The sequence below is a fragment of the Cryptomeria japonica genome, chromosome 3 (assembly GCF_030272615.1).
Source record: "Cryptomeria japonica chromosome 3, Sugi_1.0, whole genome shotgun sequence".
Classification (NCBI taxonomy): domain Eukaryota; kingdom Viridiplantae; phylum Streptophyta; class Pinopsida; order Cupressales; family Cupressaceae; genus Cryptomeria; species Cryptomeria japonica.
In genome coordinates, this window is record NC_081407.1 from 719,415,289 (window position 1) to 719,429,362 (window position 14,074).

The following is a 14,074-nucleotide window of genomic DNA, read 5'->3' on the forward strand; positions in this document are numbered from 1 at the left end:
AATCCATCATTTTTCTCCTTTAGTTGTTCCCTTTCATTCTGATGATGGTTCATGGAGTGTGAGATGAAACATTGATGTAAAAAATTTACACAATTGAATCTAAAAATATATTACAATCAATAATTTGAATATTGATCATTGATCATTGATCAATCTTTGATCGTTTGATCCAATAGTTGTTACATCATCACAAGATTGAGAACCTTTTGAAATGCTTTCAAACTTGCCTTGCAGGATCATTAACTACAAATCTACCGAAAAACATATCTCCTTGCTTTGTCTTCATTCTTCCTCCTCATGCCTTACAAAATTCTCATGAAATCAAGACCCTTAAGTGATGCTTTCGATGACTTGGTGGGTCAATGAAAGCATGAATGTAGAAACCTTAACACCTCCTCCTCTCCTTTGGTGAAATTTATGAACATTCAGCAAACAAAATCTTTGGAAAAAGTCATTTTTTGTGAACCATGGGATATGTGAACTTTTAAAACCGTTGAAAACTTTACAAGTCTTCATCCTTTACCAAAAAAGAATTTTGAAAAATTCCTCCATCGATGTACCAAGAGGTTTAAGAACTATTACAATTGCTGAAAAGGAATCCTTTCTTTATTTTATCTTACTATTGAAACTACTTTTTGGCAAATTTCACTTTTTTAATGAACTCATCAATCAACAACTCCCCTTTTTGACAAACTTCTTCTTCAACAAACTCTTAAGTTTCACAAACCTTCAATCTTTCTGATTTGTCTTTTGCCAAAAAAGCTTGATGGTTCAAGAAGTCCTCGTTTTACTGAAGGGAAAGATTCGACCTTCAAGCATTGACAAGGATAGCTAACTATTTCCAAAACTTTAGAAGAGTTAGAGTGAAGACCTAAAGGATGAAAGTTGAAAGATAAAAAAAAATTTGAAACTTATTGTTGCATAGAAGTTGTTAAGGAGATGTTGAAGGAAGAAAATTTTGAAACTTATTGTTGCATAGAAGTTGTTAAGGGGATGTTTAAGGAAGGTATCTTTGAGAGAGATTTTTTTTAAATTTTTGATCATGTTATTTACTCATGTTACATTCAGAAGAATGGAGAATTTTGATTACTTTCATGTCATGCTATGTCATGTCAAAGCATTTTGAGTAGCGGTTATCCATGCAGTCCCATTGATTGATATGACTATAAAATTGGATGAGACATGTTAGTACTATCATGTTGCACTCATTCATAGTGATGGAAGTGTTTTAAAAGTCCATTCTGAAAAGTTGGTTGTAGTTACCCAACTAATATGCCTGCTTTGGTAACTTGTAGAACTCAACATTTTCTAATGCTTAAAGGGTGTGGCTTGTAGTTTGTAAGGAGAGAGACACATTTTTCTATCTATATCTACTATCTTTAGGATTCAGGTGTAGCAAAACACAATGTTTGTTTCACCAGTTTAGCCATTGTGTTGCTGACAAACCTTACTGATGTTTCAAAATGATGAGACAATTATTCTAAGTAGTTACTACCATAAATTAAGGAAGGATGCTCCTTGAAAGTATGTTGATCCTCAATAGGATCTACAGGGCATGTTTTCTTGTGTGCAATCATGTATGAACTTATTGGGGCAGGTTTATTACATGTTTGATTTGGTCGACTTGTGAACCAAGTGTAGTGTGTGTATTTATTGGAGATTGTGTGTGATCAAGCTTTAGAACCTTCTTAAGCTTTTCTATGAAGTGTGTGGCATGTTCCTTTGTATAGATGAGTGTATGGGCTAACTAGGACCTAGCCCGTTACATGTTTGGTAAAGAAAAGTTGTGTGGCCAACTTGCAATTTTCTTTCAAGTGTTTGCTACTTGTTTCATCCTATCATAATTGCCAAATATTTCTTTCTACATAGAATCATTGGTATATCTTTATTGATATTTTTAGTTAAATAGAAAAACAATATAATGATCACTGAAAACAAACAAATTGATTACAATTAAAATCATAAAATTAAAATATATATTTTTATTAGATAAGAAAGGAAATGGGTGTGATCTCATTACAAGAGTCCATTATATAGAGTCCATCAGAGTAAGTTAGAGAAACACTAAAAAACACAAGACAATCTAACTTATGTACTCTTAATATTTACTCAAATGTCAAAAGACTCCTCCCGAATTGCCTTGTCTTGTGAATACTTTACCTTCTTATTTTCAATGTTCTGAGTATACTTCCCACTACTTTGCTTCTTAATTTTTGACTACTTAGTAATACTACCCATCACAACTTTCTTCATGATCCCATTGACAATAGTCATGAATTTATCAAGAGCTTTATCAATCCTCTTTACCCTTTCATGATAGTTGTTGATGAGATCATAAATGGTCCTCCATTTATTCTTGCACTCTTTACACTAAATTTTAGTTGAGTAAATAAACTTGACAATTAAATATCCTAAGAAAACAAAAAATATGTAATGATTGAATAATTATTGATTTTAATATAAATATATTATTTATAATTTGATAAAAAAATATGATAGAATGGTATAAAAGTGCACAAAATCATATGTAAACTATATTGTGGGATTAAATCGTGGGTAACATGAACTTTTATACATTTATGATCCTTTTTATTTTCTACATAACATAATCAATATTTCATAATATGAGTATATTATGTAACACACTTGTATTAATTATTTATAAATATATTCCCTCTATTATAGATATGGATTTAGTCTTGGATGATGAGCATAAGATTTGGGTACCCATTTTGTCTTGAAGATGTGTTTTTATAGTTCCATATAATATTGAACTTCAATTTCAATAGATTTACTAATTTAACAATAATATTTGACAAAATGACTACAAATATGTTTTTTTAAATGTTCTTAACCATATATTTTATTTTGTTATGTTCTTAACCATATAATTTTTTTATATGTCTATGGTTTGGCATCCAGCCTAGGGCTTCCTACTCTTGGCATTGGGGTTACATGTTTTCTGGCTTGGCCTCATCTCACTCCTCTAGTTTGGGGGTGGTTGAGGGTTTTAGTTTGGGGCTTGTATCATTGCCTCCTCTACTCTCCATCCTGGTTTCTTTGTTGCACCATTGTATGGAGTGTGTGGGGTGCTATGGTTGTGTGATTCAAAGGTTGACAACACTGGTATTGGGGTTGGCTACTGTACCGTGACTTTTGGTGGTGTGGATGGTGGATCTTTTGAGGTGGTTCTCTCTATAGCTTTGGTTGTGCAATTTATCTTATCCTTGGTCCTATTGAGGTGGATCATTTGGATGGGTTCGTGGAAACTGAATCTTTTGAGATGGTTCTTGATGTCAAGTGTTTCCTCCAAGGTATGCGAGCTACTAATAGTGATTATAGACAATTGATCTATCGAGGTGGTCTATGTTGCTTCGTTTGCAGAGTGTTTTTCCAGTCAAAGGTTAAGGGATGCCTTTCAAAACCCTTTGAGATTTTTTGTGCTTGTCCATTCGTTGGTTTCAAAATGGCTAGGTATTTCTTCTTCCACTAGGTGTTTCTAACTTCCACTAGGTTTTTGGGTGCTTCTAGACTAATGTTGTCTCCTTGTTTGAGATTGTCTCTACTCTGTCGTGGTCAAAGATTGTTTCTATTTAAGGTGGTCCTTTAGGCAAAAGGTTGTGGGAAGCCTTTTAAAACATGTCGCTAGTTATTTATTTCCTTGGCTACTCTATTTTCAGTGCAAGGGTTTTTGTTTGGTCAATAATTTGGGGTTCCTTCCTAAACCCCTTTTTTCTAAGAATGTAATGTTGGGGAGTCAGGACCCCTATTCTCGCTGGTTTGTTGCTCTGGTTAAAAGCTTCATTTTAGAAAGGAGGCCTCTCCTATTTGGGTTTCAGTGGTCTCATTGCTTATGATTTTTTCTTGTTCATCTGCCTAGTTGGTTGTTATGCAATGGTTCAAGCTTCTCTGAGTTTTATCTAATCATAGCATATTTATTTTTATTTCATTTACTAGCATTTATATATTCAGCTAATGTATATGTATTAATTGTTTATAAATTTTGATTGACTTACCTAAGTTTGAAAAATATATAAGATTATTATATGCCTCATTCTATACACATCAAAATATCTATATTTCAATTAATTTTGTGTAAGTTGTGTTATGCACATGCTTAATGATACATTTTTTAAAATGTGCTAGCTAAATTAAAATTAAAAAATTATATAAAAGTTACACAACCTATAATACTTGCACTCTACTATATTAAATGGTTTAAGAAAATAGCTAATGCAACCAAAACAAAAAGAGGAAACACACTAGACACTATGTTATATTTTAGTGATTTAAATATCTACTTTCTTGTGTGCTTAACATTTGATCCCTTTAACTTCAATCATTTTTAAAAAAATTAGTACTTTAAAAACTAGATTCAAAATACTATAATTTTTTATTCTTGTTATATCTTCAAATCTTGAGCGTATATATCTCTAATTAATCATCTAAATTCAAGTTCAATTGATTTCAAGAAGAAAAAGATGTCCACCTTTAACCCATTTTTTTCCCTCTGTTTTCATGTACTTGCCATTAAATTATGCAAATAGCATTTTGAATACGTTCATAAATTATTTGACATGTGAAATGGATTTAATAGAAAGTGGTGTCCAAGACATCTAAATTTGAATCTATGAAGGTCATAGATAGAGACACTATTGAAGAGCTTTATGAATCAATAGGTGAATGAGTTGTCTTAGGTCAAACCTTTTGATAGACTAAATTAACTCTGATGAAAACGACTGCAAAAAATATTCATAGACATGTTGATGATCTATATTATGATGTAAATTCTAATTTTTTGTTTTCCTTTGAATTTAAATCATTCTCTAATCATTATTTGATATGATCTGTGAACAATGAAAATAAATATTTCTAAATGTCATGGAATTACACAGAACACGTCAAATATGTATTGATTTGACTCAAAATGATTAGTAAAAAACAAGAAAATTTGAATTTGAAACCCTCAAATGTTAGGATCATTCAAATATTCCTTAATATCGACCAAAGTCAATAGTGCATCTCAAAATAATCATAGGGAAGAATAAAATGTTGATCTCAAAATAAGGAACACATGCATGAAAATCAACGTAAATAGAGAGATGGGGTCAAAAGCCAATCTTGAGCCTGAGTTGAAATGCATAAGTTTTTACTAAAATGGTTTGATTTGATTTCTATTATTTTATAGACATCATGGTAGTGCGCTTGAGAGAATAGCAAGGTCAGATTCTTTTAAATTAAAAAAACTATGATTCATGAAAAATGTCTGTTAATCTTTTGAAATAAATGGAATTTAGGCAGAGGTTTCTAGAGAGAATTTGGTCTGTCGTCAGGAATGTTTGAATTCCACCATTGGAATCTGGTTTTTTGGGGGTCTGTTCATATTTGGAGTGTAAGCTTAATCCAATTTGGAATGCTCAGAAATAGCCAAAAGATCTCAGAGAATCAAGCTATAAGAAGGTGGTAGCAGGTAAAAGAGTGACATTTTCCCAACTTAACCTCTCCTTTCAAATAACAATAATCATATAGCGAGGAATAAGGAGTTTTTAAATGGGACATGATGTGTTGAATGAAATTTTTTTGCTATAAAAAGCCATTCGATCCTTCGCCAATCTCAAATCATAATACCAACTTTGTTACTCTAAGAAATTTGTATCCTAGACGAATATATGAAGATGGAACAAAAAAATATCATCGTTAGTCCTGCAGCTTTAATGGCGTTTATCCTTATAATTCAGCTGAGCTTAAGTTGGGTTATAAATACAGCAGAAACCCAGAATACCAGAGTGGGGTTTTATTCCTCCACTTGTCCAAATGTCGAGTCGATTGTTAGATCCACTGTGGAGTCTCATGTTTCTTCGGATCAAACGGCTGCACTGGCCCTGCTCAGACTTTTCTTCCATGACTGTTTTGTTCAAGCATGAAACATTTCTCTTCTCTTACATTTTTATCATTGAAACATGCTAAAATGCCATTTTTGTTTCCAGTTGATAAATAAGAGTAACATAACATCTTTTTAAAAACTATTGTTTACTTAATATGTGATTGGAATATTGTAGGGTTGTGATGCATCAATACTGATGGCGACAGCTATTCTGGTTTCAAATGTACTAACGTACTACGGAAAGTAGCATAACATTCAGTTACAGGTGCATTATAAACTGTTGATTGCAAAAGCGACGGCTGTGATTTTATTGAAGGTGTCAACGGTTTTGGAGTCAGAATAGCTGCGTCCAATACTGATAACTGGTCCATCTGCTGAGAAAATGCGCTCACCAACCTTGGGCTTCAAAGATTTGACGTAATTGAAGATGTGAAAACCAAAGTGGAAGCTGCCTGCACTGGTGTTGTTTCTTGCGCTAACATTTTTGCTTTGGCTACTCGACGCAGTCGTTCTGATATTTTTCTTAGTCAATTCATCTAAACAAATAAAAGTTTAGAATGTGGTATTTAAGTTAACATATATTCTTTCTTACAAATTATGTACAAAAATAAAAAGAATGTAAGAAACAAATAAAAGTATGAATGATAAAAAGTTGATATTGTCATAGTTCAAAGCAAAGGAACCAGCTGGAACGTTCTAAGGGGAAGGAGAGATGAACTGGTTTCATCCTCTTTTGATGCAGCTAACATGTCAATGCCCTCTGACTCCATCGACATTCTTAAGAAGTTCAGGGATAAAGGTCTCTATTGGCATATGCACACTCCAATGAGACATTGTATGTGATTGAAGGTTTTGTCATTGATGGCAACCTTGCAATCCTATGGCACCGGCAAAGGCATTATACCGGCATTAGCAGATCACACTCTACACCGACACTCAGGACACCGGCACCGGCACAGAAGAAAGGAAGTATACCAGCACAAAGGCCGACAGGATTTTGTTATATTATATTTTGTTTATTATTGTAAAAATGTGTAAGCCGACTTGGAAAATTGTAAAATGACTCTTATATATAAAAGAGATCATTGTAGACATTTGAGATAGGTGATGTAGAAGCATTAAGGAAAATATTAGGCAGACCTATTGTGCAAAATATAGGTCAAGAGGTATATGTAAAGAACAGAGTAGGAACCAGTACTGAATTTGGCATAGAAGATGCTATTGTAAAGTAGTACAAGATATTGGATTTGTATAATCCTTATTGTAAGTCAGTGAGACTTCCCATTGAGCAGTGAGCTCTAAGCAATTGGCCTTCCTGCATGTATAGGCCCCTATTGTAAGTAATATTCTCTTATTGGCCAGTGAGTGAATATTGTGGGTCACAAATCCCACCGAGGTTTTTCCCACACCGGGTTTCCTCGTTAACATCTTGTGTTATGGTGTGCTTTTCATGTGGATGTTCTTGATTCTGTTTATTGCATTATTTCTTGCATATTGGTACACTGTTATATTATGTTCTGCATGTTTTAAGTTAAGAAATACTACTTACCGGTTAGATACTAATTCACCCCCCCTTCCCCCCCCTCAGTATCTGTGAGATCCCTAACAATTGGTATCAGAGCTTGGTCCTCTATTTCCAAAAGCCTAATAGCTTGAGGAAGATCTTGACACCGATAAAGATGGAAAATCTAATGAAGCAACTGGAAGGAGCTCTTACAGACTATGATGCATAAAAGTTAAAAAATATCAAATTAGAAGATGATTTAAGAGCAGCTCAGGACATCATTCAGGCACTTCAAGAAAATTTTACTGTTGCAAGACATAAGAGAAGAGATCTTTGTGAAAAATTGCAAAATGAGAATAATGAAAAGGAATCACTTAATGATATGATAAACAAGTTGAAACAAGAGATCATGCCAACAAAAAATGAAATGCAGGATATGACTATGAGATTTTGCAAAGAGATTGAGGATAGGAAGAAGAATGAAGAAGAATTGACCAGAAGACTAAGTGATGCAGCAAATGAGAACACAAGACTTAGCTATGAAAATGACATGTTGAAGACAGATCTGATGCACGCTCAGAATGACTCAAATGAACTGATGAGACAAAAAGAAGTCTTAGAAAGAGAACTAGAAACTGCAAATCAACACAAAGAAAAATTTAAGAAAAGCTCAAAGGAACTTGGCACCTTGCTGAAAAATCAAAAACCTAAAGGTGACACTTCTGGAATTGGCTTTGAAGTTGGTGAAAGCTCTGGTACTGCAAATACTCAAGATCATAGCAAACCGGTAAGACAACCTAATACTTATAAATTCAATGGTAAATGCTTTAAACTATAATAAGTATGGTCATGGAGAAAATGAATGTAGATCTAGAAATTATCTGAATATTAACACACCCACTAGTCAATGTTCTAAATGCAACAAAGTTGGTCACAATTCTGAAAACTGTAGAATGAATGTGAGATGTTATGTTTGTGGAAGATTTGGACATTTATCTAATCAATGCAGAACACAAACCGGCATAGGTTATGGGAAAGCTATTCAGAAAAATAATGTAACCTGTTATGCATGTAACAAAATTGGGCATATTGCTAAATTCTGTAGAAGTAAAGGAACACCTGTAGACAACAAAAGTTCTAGCTTGAAAGGTAAAGAAAAGGTTGAAGAGGTTAAGCAAGAATTCTCAAAACAATGGATTAGAAAAGGTGATCTATATATTGGAAATACTCCTCCACCGGTAGAACCAATCAATACTTCACCGACAGAACAGAGTGATGCTTCACCGGAAGGATAGAGCAGTGTTCCACTGGTAGGAAGTTCTTCATCTAATTGAAGAAAATTTCCTTGAGGGTTTGGCAATCTATTGATACATATGCTATTATTCCCTCAGTTAGAGATAAGAAGTTGGAGATTACTTATTACCGGCAAACAATGTTAAGTGAATACTTAACCGGCATGCAATTAATGTGGTAGATGGCGAAAAGACGCTATAAAATTAAGGTTTTGGCTCCATTTCATTTCACCGAGATTTCAAATTTTCAAAGAGTGTGAAGACTCCAAGCTAAGGCATTTCGAGCAAGAAGCAAGAACACTCCAAGCAATCATCCATCCAAGATAGTAAAAGGTATTTAATAATGGCAACCACCTCTGCAATTGAATATATAGCAAACCCTACTATTGTTGAGGTAATAAAAAGACCTAGGCTCATATTTCAGTTAGTTCCCGAGATAGCAAAGAAGGATGATACCTTAGGTGCTTTTTCTCAAATTCCTAAGGGAGTTGTGTATGCTGAAGACCCCAGAATGTACATCCACTGCAACATTGAAGAGTTAGGAGATGAGGAAATTAAAACCATGTATAAAACTATGATATGTGATAATACCGACAATATAAAGGATGAACACAAGATCATTGAGACCCTAGGATTTACAGAGATCCTTAGCATTCCTAAATTTCCAAAGGATGTGATTAGGATAGTTTTGAGTAGGGGGAGAATTTTTCTGGTTAGATGCAATCCATAAGATCACCAAGGAAGCTGTGAAAGTTGTCACAGGGTTACCGACCACCGGTAAAAAACCATATAAAACCAGGAAAGTTTCAAATGACCTAGTTATAAACCTAACTGGTGCAACATTCGACAAGAGGTCTCTAAGAGTAAATGATGTAGCAGATATCAATGTGAGATTCATCAGTATGATATTAGGGTATAAAGCTACTCATGCTAATAGACTTAATTCAGTTTCAAGTTTATGCATTAAGAGTGCTTATGATATGGTCACAGATAATGCAAAAATTGACATATGTGAGTGGTTAAAGGATGAATTAATTGACAACCTTGGAAAGATCAAGAAAGACAAGAAAGGAACTTTCAGATTTGGCAATATGTTAGTATGCCTAATGCTACATATAACAAAACAAGTTCCCAGTATAGGTTACAAAGAACTTGGATATGACATACCGGTAGGAAAATAATTAACAAAACTATTCAATAACATGGGTGAGAACAAGGAAAGCAATATTAATGACTTCTTTCAAGCATTAAAAACCAAAATGAAGAAAAGAGTAAGGTTATCACAGAAGATTGTAGACAAATACAAAGATGAAATATGTTTTGTCATCAAGAAAGATGAAATTTGGATGGAAGCGGTCATCCCAAGGATAGTTTGGGTAACTGAGATGGGCTATGAAACAGATGATCACATAGTTGAAACATATGCTAAAGCACTTCTGGAAGCCCCCAGAGAACCTAAGGAAAAAATATTTGGCAGTGCAAAAAATATTGAAAGACAAATTCAATCAAAGAAAAGGGTGAAAAAGGTTGAGGCAGTTGTAAGGAAAGGGTCCAGACAAGCAAAAGCCATAAAAGAAGATGTATTGAAGAAAACCGGCATAACAGAGGATGAGTTAGTAGCTCCACAGCCTGAAACTCACCTATCACCGGTAGGTACTTCTTCAGGAAGTAACATGCCTGCAACTTTCAAAAGAGTTGTAAGAAAAAGAGATCCCTCACTGGCAACCACACCCTCACCCAGGAGAACAAGGCAAAAGCAACAAGCAATGAGATCACCGGTAAGAAAGGCCACACCAAAGAAGAAACTAACACCCAAGAAGAAGAAAAGGACAAACAAAGACTTGGCCCCTCTTGATATACTGCTGAATGAAATCACAGAGGAAGGTAAACTAAAAAATATAGAGAAAATTTATGACACTCTAACAGCTGATGAAAAAGAGCAAGTTGAAAACAGTGTTATATTGCACATGGATATGTACAAGAAATTTTTGATGGAAGTAGTCAATGAAATACCAGATGAATTATTCAAAAGACTAGAGGCAAGAAGACAAGCAGTGATAGAATTGGATAAGAAAATAAAAATTGAAAAGCTACTTGTTGTATATCTAGTAAACTCTCCATCAGAAATTGATGATTTGATTGCAAAGGCCAACCGGTCAGTATTCTCTACTGCACATCAGCATATTGCACTAATGGCAGGAAGAGTAAATGAGGTAACAAAAGAAACATAAAATCGACGAGATATATTTCTGGTTGAGAAAGAAAAGTAGGAAGAATACATGAACCCCAAGCCTATCAAAGTCTATCAGAAAGACAAAGATAAGGGTAAAGGAAAGGTTGGTGGACCTCCTAGTATCAAAATAAAAGATAACTTATCCCCACCACCTCTGATTACTCCACCGATAACAGCTACTGAAGATCAACCAACAGCCGAGAGTATGGATGTAGAGGATAATAATCCTAATCCTAAAGTCCTATATACTATGAATGTTGATGCTCAGAACAACATAGTAGTAGACAAAGATACAACAGAAAAGACAGATATGGCTAGTGAGCCTCCGGTGACTAAGGAAACTGATAAACCGACAGAAAATAAAGAGCTAAAGGTAGAGACTGAGACACAGACTGAGGCAATGAAACATATAGAGAAACAAACAGAGCTAAAGGCTCCAGAAAAATAACAATCGGAACAGGTACATAAGGAAACAATGCCAACGGCAATTAGTGAAGTAGGAAAACCATTTCTTAAAGAAATGCAGACACAAACTAACCTACTAGAGGTCAATACAAGCTTGGTTACTTCCACCGGTACTCAGATTGTTGACTCATCATCAAGCTTCAAATCAACCAATGTGACTGAGGTACTACTTGATTCTATCAAGAAAATAACTGACTACAACTCACAGGCTTACAAAGCAATTGATGATACCATACCAATTTTGAAGGTAATTGCTCCTAACTATATTATAGACAATAAAGATTCTTTAGGACAATTGGATACACTGTGTAAATATATCTTAGAAAACTTTGAGAAAATAAAGGAAGAGTCAGTAAAGGATAAAGTAGAAGTTAAAAAGCAGAAATTCTTTGATGAGCAAATAAAGAAGTGTAATAGAGATTTTGACACACTTCTACCAGAATTATGTAATTTGTTGAAAGAGTACAAAAATTTGTACAAAGATACCTGTAAAACAAACTTTTTGACTGTAGATATTGACAAGAAAATGAGCAAGGTACAGGATGAGATCAATAAACTTGCAGATAATTTTGTCAACTCACCTGATACACTATTAGTTTTTGAGGAAAAGATAACAAATTTTGAGGAAGAACTACTCAAATTGGAAAGAGAGAAAGAAAGAATAATAAGAAAGGCAAAAAAATTGAGATATAAACTAAGTCCAAGATTGGACTATCTAGCATCTCTGCGGAAGGAAATTTCTGAGGCACTAATACAGGGCAGCAAAACACCAGTAGAGCATTTGCAGCATCTCACTGGTACAGTGAAGAGAACAGAAACAACAATAAAGGATAGCAAGAAGTTTATGGATAGTATAAACTTGATTTTCGGAGATCTTTTTCAAATTATAACTACTCAGCTACAAGGTTGAAACCACAAACTCTACTGACATCTTGACAACCTTTTGTCATTGATGCCAAAGGGGGAGTAGTGGGATGAGAAAATTCAAATCACAGGACAGGAATCATATGCTCAGGGGGAGCTCTCACATTTTTGGTAAAATTTTTGGACTACACATTTTTGGATACTTTTTGAAATTTCTCATGAGTGTTGCCATCAATACCAAAGGGGGAGATTGTTGGCATATGCACACTCCAATGAGGCATTATATGTGATTGAAGGTTTTGTCATTGATGGCAATCTTGCAATCCTATGGCACTGACAAAGGCATTATACCGGCACAGAGGCCGACAAGATTTTGTTATATTATATTTTGTTTATTATTGTAAAAATGTGTAAGCCGACTTGGCAAATTGTAAAATGACTCTTATATATAAAAGAGATCATTGTAGACATTTGGGATAGGTGATGTAGAAGCATTAAGGAAAATATTAGGTAGACCTATTGTGCAAAATATAGGTCAAGAGGTATATGTAAAGAACAGAGCAGGAACCGGTACTGAATCTGGCATAGAAGATGCTATTGTAAAGCAGTACAAGATATTGGATTTGTATAATCCTTATTGTAAGTCAGTGAGACTTCCCATTGACCAGTGAGCTCTAGGCAATTGGCCTTCCTGCATGTGTAGGCCCCTATTGTAAGTAATATTCTCCTATTGGCCAGTGAGTGAATATTGTGGGTCACAAATCCCACCGAGGTTTTTCCCACACTGGGTTACCTCATTAACATCTTGTGTTATGGTGTGCTTTTCATGTGGGTGTTCTTGATTCTGTTTATTGCATTATTTCTTGTATACTGGTACACTATTATATTATGTTCTGCATGTTTTAAGTTAAGAAATACTACTTATCGGTTAGATACTGATTCATCCCCCCCTCTTAGTATCTGTGGGATCCCTAACAGTCTCAACACTATGCCCTCTGACTCCATTGACATTCTTAAGAAGTTCAGGGATAAAGGTCTCAACACTAAGGAGTTTGTAACTCTAGTTGGTAAGCATGTTTAATTGACTAAAATAGATATGGGCATGTCATTTGTTATAATATGTTGTTGTTAAATAATTAAAGATTGAGGGGTATCTATTGTATCAAAATCATCAAAGACATGATCTTGGTTGTATCCCTTTTATCATAGTCTCTTTGAAGCTTCCTCATTAATTATGATCAGCCAGTTAAACTACAACCTTTTGATTCACTCACTCCTTCGGTTTACATTCTCAAGAAGAAGTTTAGTGATAAAGGCCTCAACACCCAAGAGTTTGTAACTCTAGTTGGTAAGCATGTCTAATTGACAAAATTAAATGTGTATGTCTTTTGGTTATAATATATTGTTGTGAAGAGTCAAGGACTGAGGGATATCCATTCCATCAAAGTCATTGAAGGCATGATCCTAGTCTCATTCTCTCTATTATATTTCTGGTAACTTTGAATCTTCCTCATGACTTATGCTCAACTAATTGAACTACAATCTTTTGATTCGATCACTTCTCCAATAAAAATAGGAAACTGATTGCCAGTTCAACGATGGACTCTACAACTTCACCTCATATGAGAATGCAGATCCCACAATTAATTGAGAATTTGTTAGTGAGTTCCAGTCTGCATGCCCATTTGGTGGCGATGCATCAAAAAGAGTGAGTTTTTCAAGAATCCGATCAGAGAATGTGGGTTGATAAGTCAACTAGACCTTATGTTCGCCAGTATGTTGAAAATTACTATGGATTTGGCACAACTTTTGCTCATGCTATGATAAAGATG

At 34.5% G+C, this 14,074-nt stretch overlaps 1 pseudogene; it reads left to right on the top strand.

The window, feature by feature from the left end:
- The first annotated feature begins 5,669 nt into the window (after positions 1-5,669).
- LOC131027421 (cationic peroxidase 2-like) lies at positions 5,670-13,604 on the top strand (annotated as a pseudogene).
- Positions 13,605-14,074: the final 470 nt, after the last annotated feature.